Consider the following 11,629-nt stretch of genomic DNA (forward strand, 5'->3'; position numbering starts at 1 on the left):
CTAGTTCCATTTGCATTATTGTAAATGGTTAAGATTTCCTTTATATATATTCCATATATATATATACATATATATATCACATCTTCTTTATCCATTCATCTATAGAGTGATCATACTTCTCTTATTTTATCTCTTTTCTTCTCAAAGGGGTCTTGAAACTTTTAAGTATATAGGACTTCATAAAATGCAAAATTGAAGAACATATATAGATTATTCTGTGTAGCCAGGAATTATGTTGATTTCCCACTATGGTATATTAATTCCTTTTCCTACTGTTCACTTAGTTCAACAAGTTAGTTAGGCACTCATTTGGTGTCAGACACTATGTGCTAAGCCCTTGGCATACAAAATATTTAGACTACCTTTAGTTTTTCCCAGATTACTGCCCCAGTCTCTTAGCCAAAGATCTTGCTTCTGGTCTCACTTCATCATTATGTCTTTTCCCAGCTTGTTCTTCAAGAACAAGATCTTGAGTTACTTTTCTATGCTGTTACTTGCATGAATAAAATGCTTTAGTGATTATCAATTGCTTTCAGCGTACAATGCTAGATCTTGGAAAGACACCTGAGATTCTCATGCCTGCTACTACTTGCCCTTCAGCCTCATCTTTGACCTCCTCTTAGCATACCTCTGATTTGATGGCACAGTTAAACAGGACTGCCTGTAATTACCTGAAAGCACCATATTCTTTCTTATCTCTAGTTCTTTGCAAAAGGTGCTCCCTCAACCTGGATTACTTTCGACCCCCCTTCATGTGGTCAATGGCCACTCATCTTTCCTACTTAATGGAAATACCATTTCCTTTGGGAAGCTTTCTGTAGTGCTCCTTCTCTACTACTACAGACTTTACATCTCTCTGAAGTACTTAAGTCTTGGATGGAAATATAACAAACTGATGCACCACTGCTCTTTGTTTCCTTGGTATCTTGTGCTCTCAATATTATAGATGGGTGCATAATCTCACACTTAGTTAGCACTCACTGTAACCAGAAAATTTCACTTGTCATTATTTAATTCTTAAGAAAACTCTAAGTAGTTATTATTGCCATCATCCCATTTTTAACTACTATCCTATCCTATTCCTAGATGTTTTAGGAATGGTAGAATTAAGATTTAAACCTTCATTGGTAAGACATCAGAGCCTGTTTTACTCTCTCTTATAATACAGTGTAATACGTTTCTTCTTCTTCATATCTCTTACTCAACTTTAAACTTTTTGAGATAAGAAGTAATGTTTTTTTTCACAGTTACATCTTTAGTGCATAGTACAATGTGTTTCATGCAGCATATTTTGAGAACACTAAGAATGGGGAGGCCTTTGTACCACCCAGAGTTGCTCATAGAGCTAGAGGGTGGACACCTAAAAATGTAATTTTGGTATAATGAGATAAATGCACTATTATGGGTAAGCATGGTTTACTATGAGAGTGAAGATAGGGGCCCATAGCCCAGACTTTGAGATCTTGGCTTTCTAAAAGAGCTGATACCTGAATTGAATATGAACAGATTAACTTATTTCCACTAAATTTGTATCTAGGGGAAATTCAAGCATATAATCCTCTCCATGACAAAAAATTAAGGATAAACTCATATTTTTGAAATATTTGGCATGTGGCATATGAAGTGTGAATTTATTGGTCATAGTTTTATTGAAAAAAGAAACCAATCCCATGAGTTGATGTACTATTGCCAAATTATTACAGAGACATGGTAAAATATTGAGGTCAAGAACTAGGCTGTAAAATTTTAATTTTGGCATTTTTCGTATGACAAATGATTAATGGGAATCTGATTGAATAGTAAATGTGTCTTTAAGAATAGGCTAGATTGAAGACTTATGGTCTTTCAAGACCTGGTAGTTTCTGATCCTCGGTTTTGCCAATGATTTACTCCAAAGATAATAATATGAATAAGATAAGTAGTACTGTAGAGCAGATGATTACAACTTTGAGCTAGGCTCTAAGGATTTCTAATCTGAATTCAAATGAGCTCCTGAAATGTGTATCATCAATAGATCCAGTTTTCAATGATCACGGACACTTATGGCGACCAGGGCTGCTGTCCTTGGTGCTGATGGTGATATTTCCATTGATGCTCTTTTGAGTGAGAGTGAGGTGGAGTGGGGCAGAGGGAGAGTTTAGGCATCATCCTAGAAAACGAAAAAAAAAGTCTCATTCATTCAACCAGTAATCATCACTTTTACTCTGCTAAGTCCATGTAAGTAACTCCGAAGTTTTTCTGGTATTTCTCATTTCTTAATCAAGTTTATTTTTTTTTTAACAGTAACAACATTTTTTATAAAGGGTTCAAAGTGATTCCCCTTTAGTGTTTTATTTTCCATGCTGAGTTCTTGGTTTGCTATATTAGCTTTCATATGCATATCATGTCAGGGAGTTTATTTTTTGTATTTCATCAAATTTAAATACCCATTTTACATGATTTCTTTGTGTTCACCTTTCCACAGCCATGGAGGACACTTCAGTTCAGTTTCTCTCAATTTAAAAATAAATCAAGTTGAAATTAATTGATCTACATGAATGGAAACTTTCTATTATACCTTATTTCTTCCTCTACAACAATGTATCTGATCCTCCAGTCTATTATTAATAACCCAAATTCCTTAGGCTGATGATACTATTTGTTGGTCAGTGTGGAAGAATACTATGAGTCATTGTCTTCTGCTTTTAATTTTTTAAAGTATTATAAAGATTTTGCTTAATTTCTCCATTTTATTAGCATTTCACTGATCAAAGGTCAGTATATTTCACACCAGCAATTTTCTTTCAGGCTACTTATTTACCTCCTATTTAACTTTTCTTAATGCAACTCATTTCCCCCCAGTTTTCTTAGAAATATTTCTCTCCCTTCCTTTGTCTCACTTGCGAGGGAAAAAAGAGGCCAATTCAGACTATTCAGCATATGAGTTTTGATGGCACTATCTCTATAGTAAAGGGAATGGAAGCTGAAGGCTTTGATGTGGAATTAGGGAGAATAAAGAACCAGTGCATTGAACCTCTAAACCCACTGAAAAATGCATAGTAAATGCATTCAGAATCCTTAAAAGTCAACATTTACTTCCCTATCTTTCTTTAACTAAACTTACTTTTACCGAAGAACAAAATCTTTATTTTTTCAGGTTTTCTCTTTACTTTTTGATGTTTCAACCATATTATTTGTCGTATATCGTTTTCTAATGCAATTGTACACTGTTTCAGCTTGAACTGGAGTTTAAAAGCTTTTGTGGACTGGACCTTATTGGTGTTGTATATCATTTCATTATGTCTTTGAGGTCAAAACAACTGGCACATAACTTTTGGAAAATATTCATTTCCATCATAGGGCCATCTCTGTATTAATTTCTTATACTTGATGGATTTTATTAAGTATTTCATTGCCATCCATTTATTTTCAAAACTGAATGCCTCTATTTCCTTTGCATCAAACAAATAACCACCTTAGTAGGTTTTTCTTTATTCATACTCCATTTTTAAAAAGATTTTTAAAAATTTATTTATTCATGAAAGACACACAGAGAGAGGCAAAGACATAGGCAGAGGGAGAAGCAGAGACTCCCTGCAGGGAGCCCTATGTGGGACTGGATCCAAGGACCCCAGGATCACGACCTGAGCCAAAGGCAGATACCCAACCGCTGAGCCACCCAGGTGCCCCCACACTCCATTTTTAAATATCTATTCATTTATTCACATGACAGTAATTCATGACAATTATTAATAGAGTACCTAGTACATACCAGACATCATACTAAGTCCTGGAACAGAGATGTTTAAGAAATAGTCCCTATCTCAAGTATTCATGCTCTAGTAGGGAATGCCAGATGAACAAACATTATGAGACAGTGTTAACTGAATTATGACAGAGATACAAAGCACCATAGAAATATAGAAAAGGGAACCAATTTATCCACTGTATCTAGAGCTGGAAACTTTATGATAGGACCTTGAAGAATTGCCCTTACTGGATTAATAGCTGGAAGTGATTACTGGCCCTAATTGTGATACATTTAGTATAGTGATATGGCTTTGGCATCAGGCAGATCTGGAAACAACTTCTGGATCAACCACTTTCTAAGTGATGTTCTCTCTGAGAGTCAGTTCTTTCATCTACAAAGTGGGAAGGATGACACTTGCCTCACATGTGGTTGAATAAGATAACGATGCTTGTACCTTTTCTGTAAGTCTCTCCCCCTGAAAGTTAGAGAGACTGAGAGCAGTGGAAGGACCAAATTCTGATAATAACTCTTGGTAATACATAAATCCATGTCTAAGTTATATATGTGCCTAATCTTTTTGATTGTCATCACAATCCTAATAAGTATATATTATTTTTTTTAGTGTCCCTGGTTCATAAGGAAGAATACAGTTGTTTAGAGGAGTTACATGTTTTGCCCCAAGAATAGTGACAAATAGAGCTAGAGTTTGATCTAGCATAGCACTGAAGCCCCAGTCTTTATCCACTCCTCTACTCTTGTTCTCTGCCCTGTTCTGTTAAAGTCATTGAGTATGGGAGACTTGTGTCCCATGGATTTTGGTTTCCAGACAGAAGAGTAGGTTAGATATTAGACTATATATCCCATGGGGACATATATTATGTATATTTTGCTAAGTTAAATACCCGACATGTTGCACAGGATTCAATACTCAGAATACTTATATGTTTAAAAGTGAAGGCTTTTTAAAAGTGAAGGCACAGGATTTAAAAGTGAAGGCTTTTTAAAAGTGAAGGCACAGGATTCAATACTCAAAACACTTATATGTTTAAAAGTGAAGGCTAAGCTGATGTAACAAAAAGATTCAAAACACAGATGTTTATTTTCTTCTCACATTACAGTCCATGGTAGGTAGTCTTGACTGCCATTTTCAGTAAGTAGGCAGCAGAAAGCAGACTTCCAGGTCAAGGATTTTCTTTAAAGCAAGTAATGCCAAAGTTGCCCCTATCACTTCCATTTACTTTCCATCAGTGCAAATAGGTCACTACATCTCTCTGCAAGGTGGGCTGGACAATTTTGGTTCTTGCTGGATAGCTACTTGCTTAGAAAGGAGAGGAGAGTAGATTTGGGGACACTACCATCTATTTCCACCACAGTGTTCAAGGAAAATCTATTGAATGAGTAAATAAAGAAAATCAAAGATAGTAAGTAAACATGGGCCCCAATGAGACCAAGACAAAGATGTTAGCTTAATCCATGAGCTTACAGACCCATGCCAGCATGCCAATATGTCTTTCTAGCTAATTCTTGCCAAAACACATCTTTAGTTATAGCCACCTATTGTAAGTATCTCTTCACTATACTGTTTTCCTTTAATCTATGGCTGTCAACTTTTCTCTGGAATGTCAGAATAGGATCGAAGTCACAGAAGAGTTTTTGTGAGTTCCATGGATTATGCTGCTCTCTTAAGGAAGATAAAGTGACAGGTTGTACAGCACTTATCTGTATCACCTGTCAGGGACTCTTCATCCTGGGGCAGAGGAGAGTATTAGGAGTTTTAGCTGGTTACTTGTGAGCCTCTTCAGGACTCCTCTGTTGGCATTAGGAGAGAGTATCTCTGACACTGGCAAAATGTGGTTTTAGTTCTCCTAAAAGAAAGTGCTGGAAGTTTTCTACCTTTGGACTTCTAGACTGTGTCAGATCAATATCCTAGCTGGGAACTCCATCTTAGCAACTTCTTCTTTTCTGTAATGTAACACTTTCTTTGTTTCATTAGAGAATTTTTTTCACAGCCACTGCAGGGGCATGCATTGTATGATGCCCGACTGGTAGCAGATAATTCACCCCACACAGAGCGTGACCACTCTTGTTTGTTGCCTGAGGGTACAGCAGATCCTTATTAATTTCACTGAGGCAACAGCCAGAATTACAATAGACTTTGTGAATGTATAAGAGAAAAAACTACATTTTGGGGAAGTAGTCAGGGAGGCTGTATTCTTCCAGACTTACCAAGGTGGAACCTTTTTCTCTCACTTGCAAGCTGAAAAAATAAAGAATAACTACTGAAACCTTATATCTCTTTAAGCTCGTTCATTCCTAAGAGCTTAAAGTGACTCTGTAGACCTACATCTCATTTATTTCCACAACATCCCTGTGGAGTCAGAGACTAGTTTTTCTTTTACTGTCCAGAGGGAAGGTAATGCCCTGAGAACTTAAGTGATTTGTATTCAAAGTAAAAAAGTGAGTCAAATTGTAAAGCCAATGTTTGAAACCAGGTGTTCTGACTCCTCACCTAGGGGCTGCTTTAGGATGACAGTATTGAGGGAAGAAATATAGGGAGAAGTCAAAATATATGATAAAGACACACATGTCATGTTGTATCAATGTTCAGATCTGGTAATGTTTCTTAGTTCAGAGATTTAAAAAAATGCTCCCAATGACTTGACAATATTTAATGATGTGAACTGTTCTTACTCCCTTAAACCACAGGCATAGAAATCATTATTCTGTATTTAGTTTGGGATGATGCCCTGAAATCAGAGCTCCTAAATAGCACTAATGATTTCTTATATTTTGGGAAGAATGGAGGACATTGGCCATGAACATAATTGATGCTCATTAAATTGTTGTAGAATAGAATAGTTATTATACCAAATTGAAAAGTGGATCTAGATTCACTCATAGACCTACAGGTTGAAGCAGGATCTTTTTAACTCCTATGCTACTTTGTGCGAATTAGGAAAAGTGCTTTTTTTTCTAGGTGAACACAGCCCATAAACCAAGGTGCATAGCTTGGTGAGCAGAACTGTGGCTGAATTTCAGCCTCATTTATCTATCCCCTCACCTGGATGCTCTTCATGGCAATCTTGAGGAAGAACAACAGGAACAGCAACATCTAGCCTTTAGAGTCATCTGGCCCACTTTCCCCCATTCTGGAAGTATAACATCATCACTACCCAGCAATAGAAGTGAATCCATTTTAAAAGATATCTTGGAAAGATATTTCCACAACCTCATCAGTTATTCATAATAATATTCTGGAGTCCTTGAGGTTAGGATAAGGTTTATCTGCATATGCAGGGTGACATTCTGATCGTCACAGAGAGGAAACTGACATTTACCCATAATTCATCAGGAAGTCAGTCTTAGGTACTATGTGTCTCTTGGCACAAAAAGGTCAGAGAGATCCTGGGAAACCCTGAATTACAGTAGGGCCTTCTCGTAGATTCATCCTTGTATATGGATGGATAATTTGTCTGCATTGACCTTGTTACCAACTTTCACTTGGGACCTGAATTAGTGTGATCAACCATAAAACAGATAGGAAAATAGAATATTAAAAGACATTAAATACATGAAAAGTAGAACCTTAGCAGATCTCTTTGATCTCAAATGAAATGCACTGCATGGTGGGCTGTGAAAAGAACAGCAACAATCAGGACTGCATAGATTATGAATTTATGGATTTAACAAACTTCAATAAAGGTCCATTTATAATGAGCTCTCCACTGGAAGTAGAGAGCATCGGAGGGAGGTGCTTGGGATATAGATACAGCATGGTCAAACTTCAGACAGCCATTCAGAGGAGAGAGCCTTAAGTTGCCCTGAATCAGGACTTCAGGGATCTATAGGTCATGAAGATTGCAGGAAGCTCTAGAGTCCCCAGGATGTAACTACTTCCTACAAAGAGAATTGGTTCCTACAGAAGTAGTTCTCTTTCTTGGGCTCTCTTAATTTCAGTAAGAATATGATTCTTAACACATGGCCACACTAATGTTTGATGATGGTTGTATTTTAATTCACAGATTAAGAAAAGGAAGTGAACAGAAATAACTTGCTCAAATGGCATTAACAAACTTTTAAAATTTCCAGTTCTGTCTTTGAACATATAAGTCCATAGAATATGAATCAGTGCTATTTTGTTGTGTGCTTGCAATGTGGATGCTTATAATGTGCATCAATTACTATGTAAAGTTCTGTGTGGTCTGAATTATATCTCCCTAAATTGGTGACAATCTAACCTCCAATGTGAGTACATTTGGAGACAGGGCTTACCTGGAGGAAAAGTTAAATGAAGTCATGAGGGTGAGTGTCCTTTAGGGACTAGTGCTCTTATAAGAAGAGGCACTAGAGATCTCTCTTCTCATGCATGCATACAGAAGAAAGGTCACGTTAGGAAACAGAAAGTGGTCATCTACAACCCAAGATGAGAGGCATCACCAGAAACCAGCTCTGATGGCAGCTGGATCTTAGACTTTTCAGTACTGTGTGAAAATAAATTTATGTTGTTTAAGGCACTCCCTCTGTGGTATTTTTTTATGGCAGCCCTAGCTGATTAATAAATAAAATTAGCTCAAGTAAGCTTCTTAATCAGGCATGTGGTATTATTTTGGGAATTCAGTATAGTGATGAATGGTATAGGTTTTAGAGCTCAACCATGTGACTTCAAATCCTGGATCTATCACTCATCACTTAAGTGATCCTGGGCAAGTTCTCAACTTTTCTGTGCTTTATGCTTTTCGGTCCACAAGGTGGTAATAATAATAGTGTCTTCCCTACAGACTGTTAAGAGGGTTAAATGACTCAGTGTTTAAAAGTCTTATAGTGCCAGGCAGAGAGAATTCTCAGATAAAGACACTGAGGCTTAGGGAGATGAATTTGGTCAAGATCACCCTACTATTAAACAGGGATATATCATTATTGAAACCAGATTATTTATAGAAACCATGTCCTTAACCTTTACACTGCATTGGTGCTGGCAAAGGATAATCAAGCAAGAAATGCAGTAAAATCCTTTTTCTAATAATTTTGAAATGTGCTTGCTTACACTGCAGGGCCAGGGCTGTGGTGGAACCTACTCTATACCCCTTTATTTTGCTAAAATTGCCAGGGTTTGAATGTCTGGCAGAGAAGGGGTCTTTTATTATTTCTCTTACTTTTTCAACATGGTCCTGACTTGCTTCCGCTTGTCTCAGCAGTCTTAGGAAATGTCCAACATTCATGGTGAGGACACCCTTGCCATAAAGTACATGGGGACATTCGGCTAATAGAAAATTCTACATAAGAAACAGCAAGTGGGCACACAGGCTCTGAGAATTCCAAGGTGACATCAGTGCACCAAATTCCTTCCATTTCTTCTATTGGGCAGAGTGACTTAGATGGGTTTGTGACATTTTGAGGGCTTCTAGTTTCCGTGTAGCTTCTTGGTCTCTGTGGCAAAACTGAATATTGGGAACAAGCAGGAAATCCCTGTCTGCTTTGTCTCCAGTGAACCATTACTCTGCCCTCCACGGTTGCACTTCTGCTGGCTCTGGCCTTGCTTCTCTGGTTGCTGAACTGTGACTGCAGCATGCCCCACCTTGGGGGAAGTTGCAGTCCACGGAGCTGTTGACAATTCAGTACACTCCTGACCTGAGACCCTCATGCTAAATCCTCTGTAGTGTGGCCAGAGGGAGGACAATTTAATTGCTTTGGCTGCTGATGGACCATCTTCTCACCTTTGCTTCTGAAGCCTTGCCAGAGACATTTTCTAACTCATTTGACCTCCCAAGATCCTTTCTCTGTACCTACTTGGTTCTTTAATTCCTGCTTCTCTTCTTATTATACCCTGTGTTCCTGTCTCTTAATGCTTAACAATAATTCACCATATATTTCAAGGTCATTGAGGGTAAGAACTGTGCAAGTGTGTAACCTCACACATATACAGATTTCTACCAGACACGATCTCTCTCTATATATATACTGAATGAATGAACCAGTGAATGTATTAATGGATTACACTTGGTTGCTCTTGAGAGGACCTAGCAATGTATACTTCCATGTTACAGACTATTGGAAGATAAAGGATGGAAAAGATATTTACTTGGATACATGTGCTACCATGAAACATGGCCAGAAGTCAGCATCTTCTCCCGCAGGCTGGCGATACTTGGGAACCTGAAGGTGCTGGTAGGTGTTAAGACTATGGCTTAATTGAAATTCTCTAGCTTCTTCAATTGTCAGAACTAAATGCTATTCTGAGAGGGAGCTCTGTTATTCCCATGGTAACAGGACTCCATTACAGGCGTGACATGACAAAGCTGTCCTTGTTTGAGGACACCTGGGAATTTCTGGTATAGACAGAAATACCCTTAAAGGCAAATTATACATACATATTCTGTGTAATTATGTGTGCAGGCATAGATATGCCTAATTTAGCCACACCTTTCATTTGGGCCCCTTTATCATTAGACTTTTAACGACTCAAATCTCAAGTGTGGATGTAGTTTGAAGTGCTTTATCTTCTTAAAGAAGAGCTCATCGAAATTTTGTAGTATCTACCATTAATGTGGTGCTGCTCTTGGTCAGGAAAGAAAAAAAATCTAATCCTCTCCTTATCTACTTACTATTACTTATAACACAACTAAGGGAATATTGGTTCTTAACACACCTTCTAAAATGTATAAATATATTGTCTTTATGCAAAATTATCCAGCACCATGTGCCTGGCTGGCCATTTATGTTCCAGTTCCAATAGTGTGCCTGAAGGGAATATTTTAGAATTATGAGAAAGGATTGTACAGACAACCTGGGCAAGATCACTTAAAGTGTCTTTTACATCCTTTTTTTTAACCTGGTAAAAAAAATTAGTCAAAATATTCAAACCATTTGCTATTTTGTAGATGCCTCTAAATACTTGACACAATGTCTGAAAAAGGAAAAGATTTTTTTTAAAAAAAGAAGAAAAGGGAAGGGTCAGTGGATTTGAAAATAGTCTTGATTCCCTCATCATTGATATAATCCCTTTGCCTAGTTATGGATTCTCTTCTTATCAGAGACAATGCTTTTCATATGTCCATTTTCATATTATACAATGCAACCAGGAAAGGTACGAGGCAGGCTGGCTTAGCTCTGAGAATGTAGGAAAATATGACAAGGTGAAAGGTTAGCTATGAAGTTGGTTAGCTCATAAATAATACAAACTTGACAGGGTTTGTAAGAAGAAAATGAGAACAATTTGCATAGCTTGTGTTGTAGGAACAAGTGTGTCTGAGTGTTTATGCTGGCTAAAGAGGTGCTTCCAGCTGGAGTATTTGCCAAGGTGACTTTTCTCTAGGGGTGCTTTTAAAGGTTCTTTCTGAACTTCCCTCCACCCAACAGCCCCCTCCTATATTCCTTGAAATTGTTAGAGATGTGAGGCTGAATGCTCGATTTTGTTTATGACAGTGAGTCAAACTGAGTTCTTTTATGTGAAAATCTAATGCTGCTTTTCTAAATAATATCTATATAGGGTCCCTTCATTGACATTCATATTTTGGTTATGTGAAATTTGCTACATTTTCTCCATTTCAAATGAGTCCGAAGCAGTGGTCTCTGTGAGGATTTTCCTGAAGGCTGGGTGAAAAAAAGTATCTGAGTATCAAAAGTTACTTTCTCTGTGTCTGTTAAATCCCATACAATCGTAAGTAAATTTCTTTTTTTTCCTCCAGTGGAAAAAATGTTCATCTAGAAAATTAAGCTGGAAGGAAACTTTAAAAACATATTTCAATCCCTTCATTTTCAAACATGAAATGAAACCAGAAGAAACTAAGCCATGTCACTGATTTGTGGCAGACCTGGAACAAGAAGTTAGGATTTTCAGCTACTAGTTTGTTGCTAACACAATGCACATATAGTATATGTATATGTATGCCTGTAATATAT

The 11,629-nt window shown here is 37.3% G+C and overlaps 1 long non-coding RNA gene across 1 annotated transcript; it reads right to left on the minus strand.

The window, feature by feature from the left end:
* Nucleotides 1-1,614: 1,614 nt before the first annotated feature.
* Nucleotides 1,615-9,975, minus strand: LOC612107. The gene is made up of 3 exons (XR_005362911.1): nucleotides 9,810-9,975; nucleotides 5,957-5,987; nucleotides 1,615-2,149 (listed from the first exon to the last, which is right to left on the minus strand). It is a non-coding gene; the product is annotated as an uncharacterized LOC612107 (long non-coding RNA).
* Nucleotides 9,976-11,629: the final 1,654 nt, after the last annotated feature.

Source organism: Canis lupus, chromosome 8 (assembly GCF_011100685.1).
Source record: "Canis lupus familiaris isolate Mischka breed German Shepherd chromosome 8, alternate assembly UU_Cfam_GSD_1.0, whole genome shotgun sequence".
In the NCBI taxonomy this organism is placed as follows: Eukaryota; Metazoa; Chordata; class Mammalia; order Carnivora; family Canidae; genus Canis; species Canis lupus.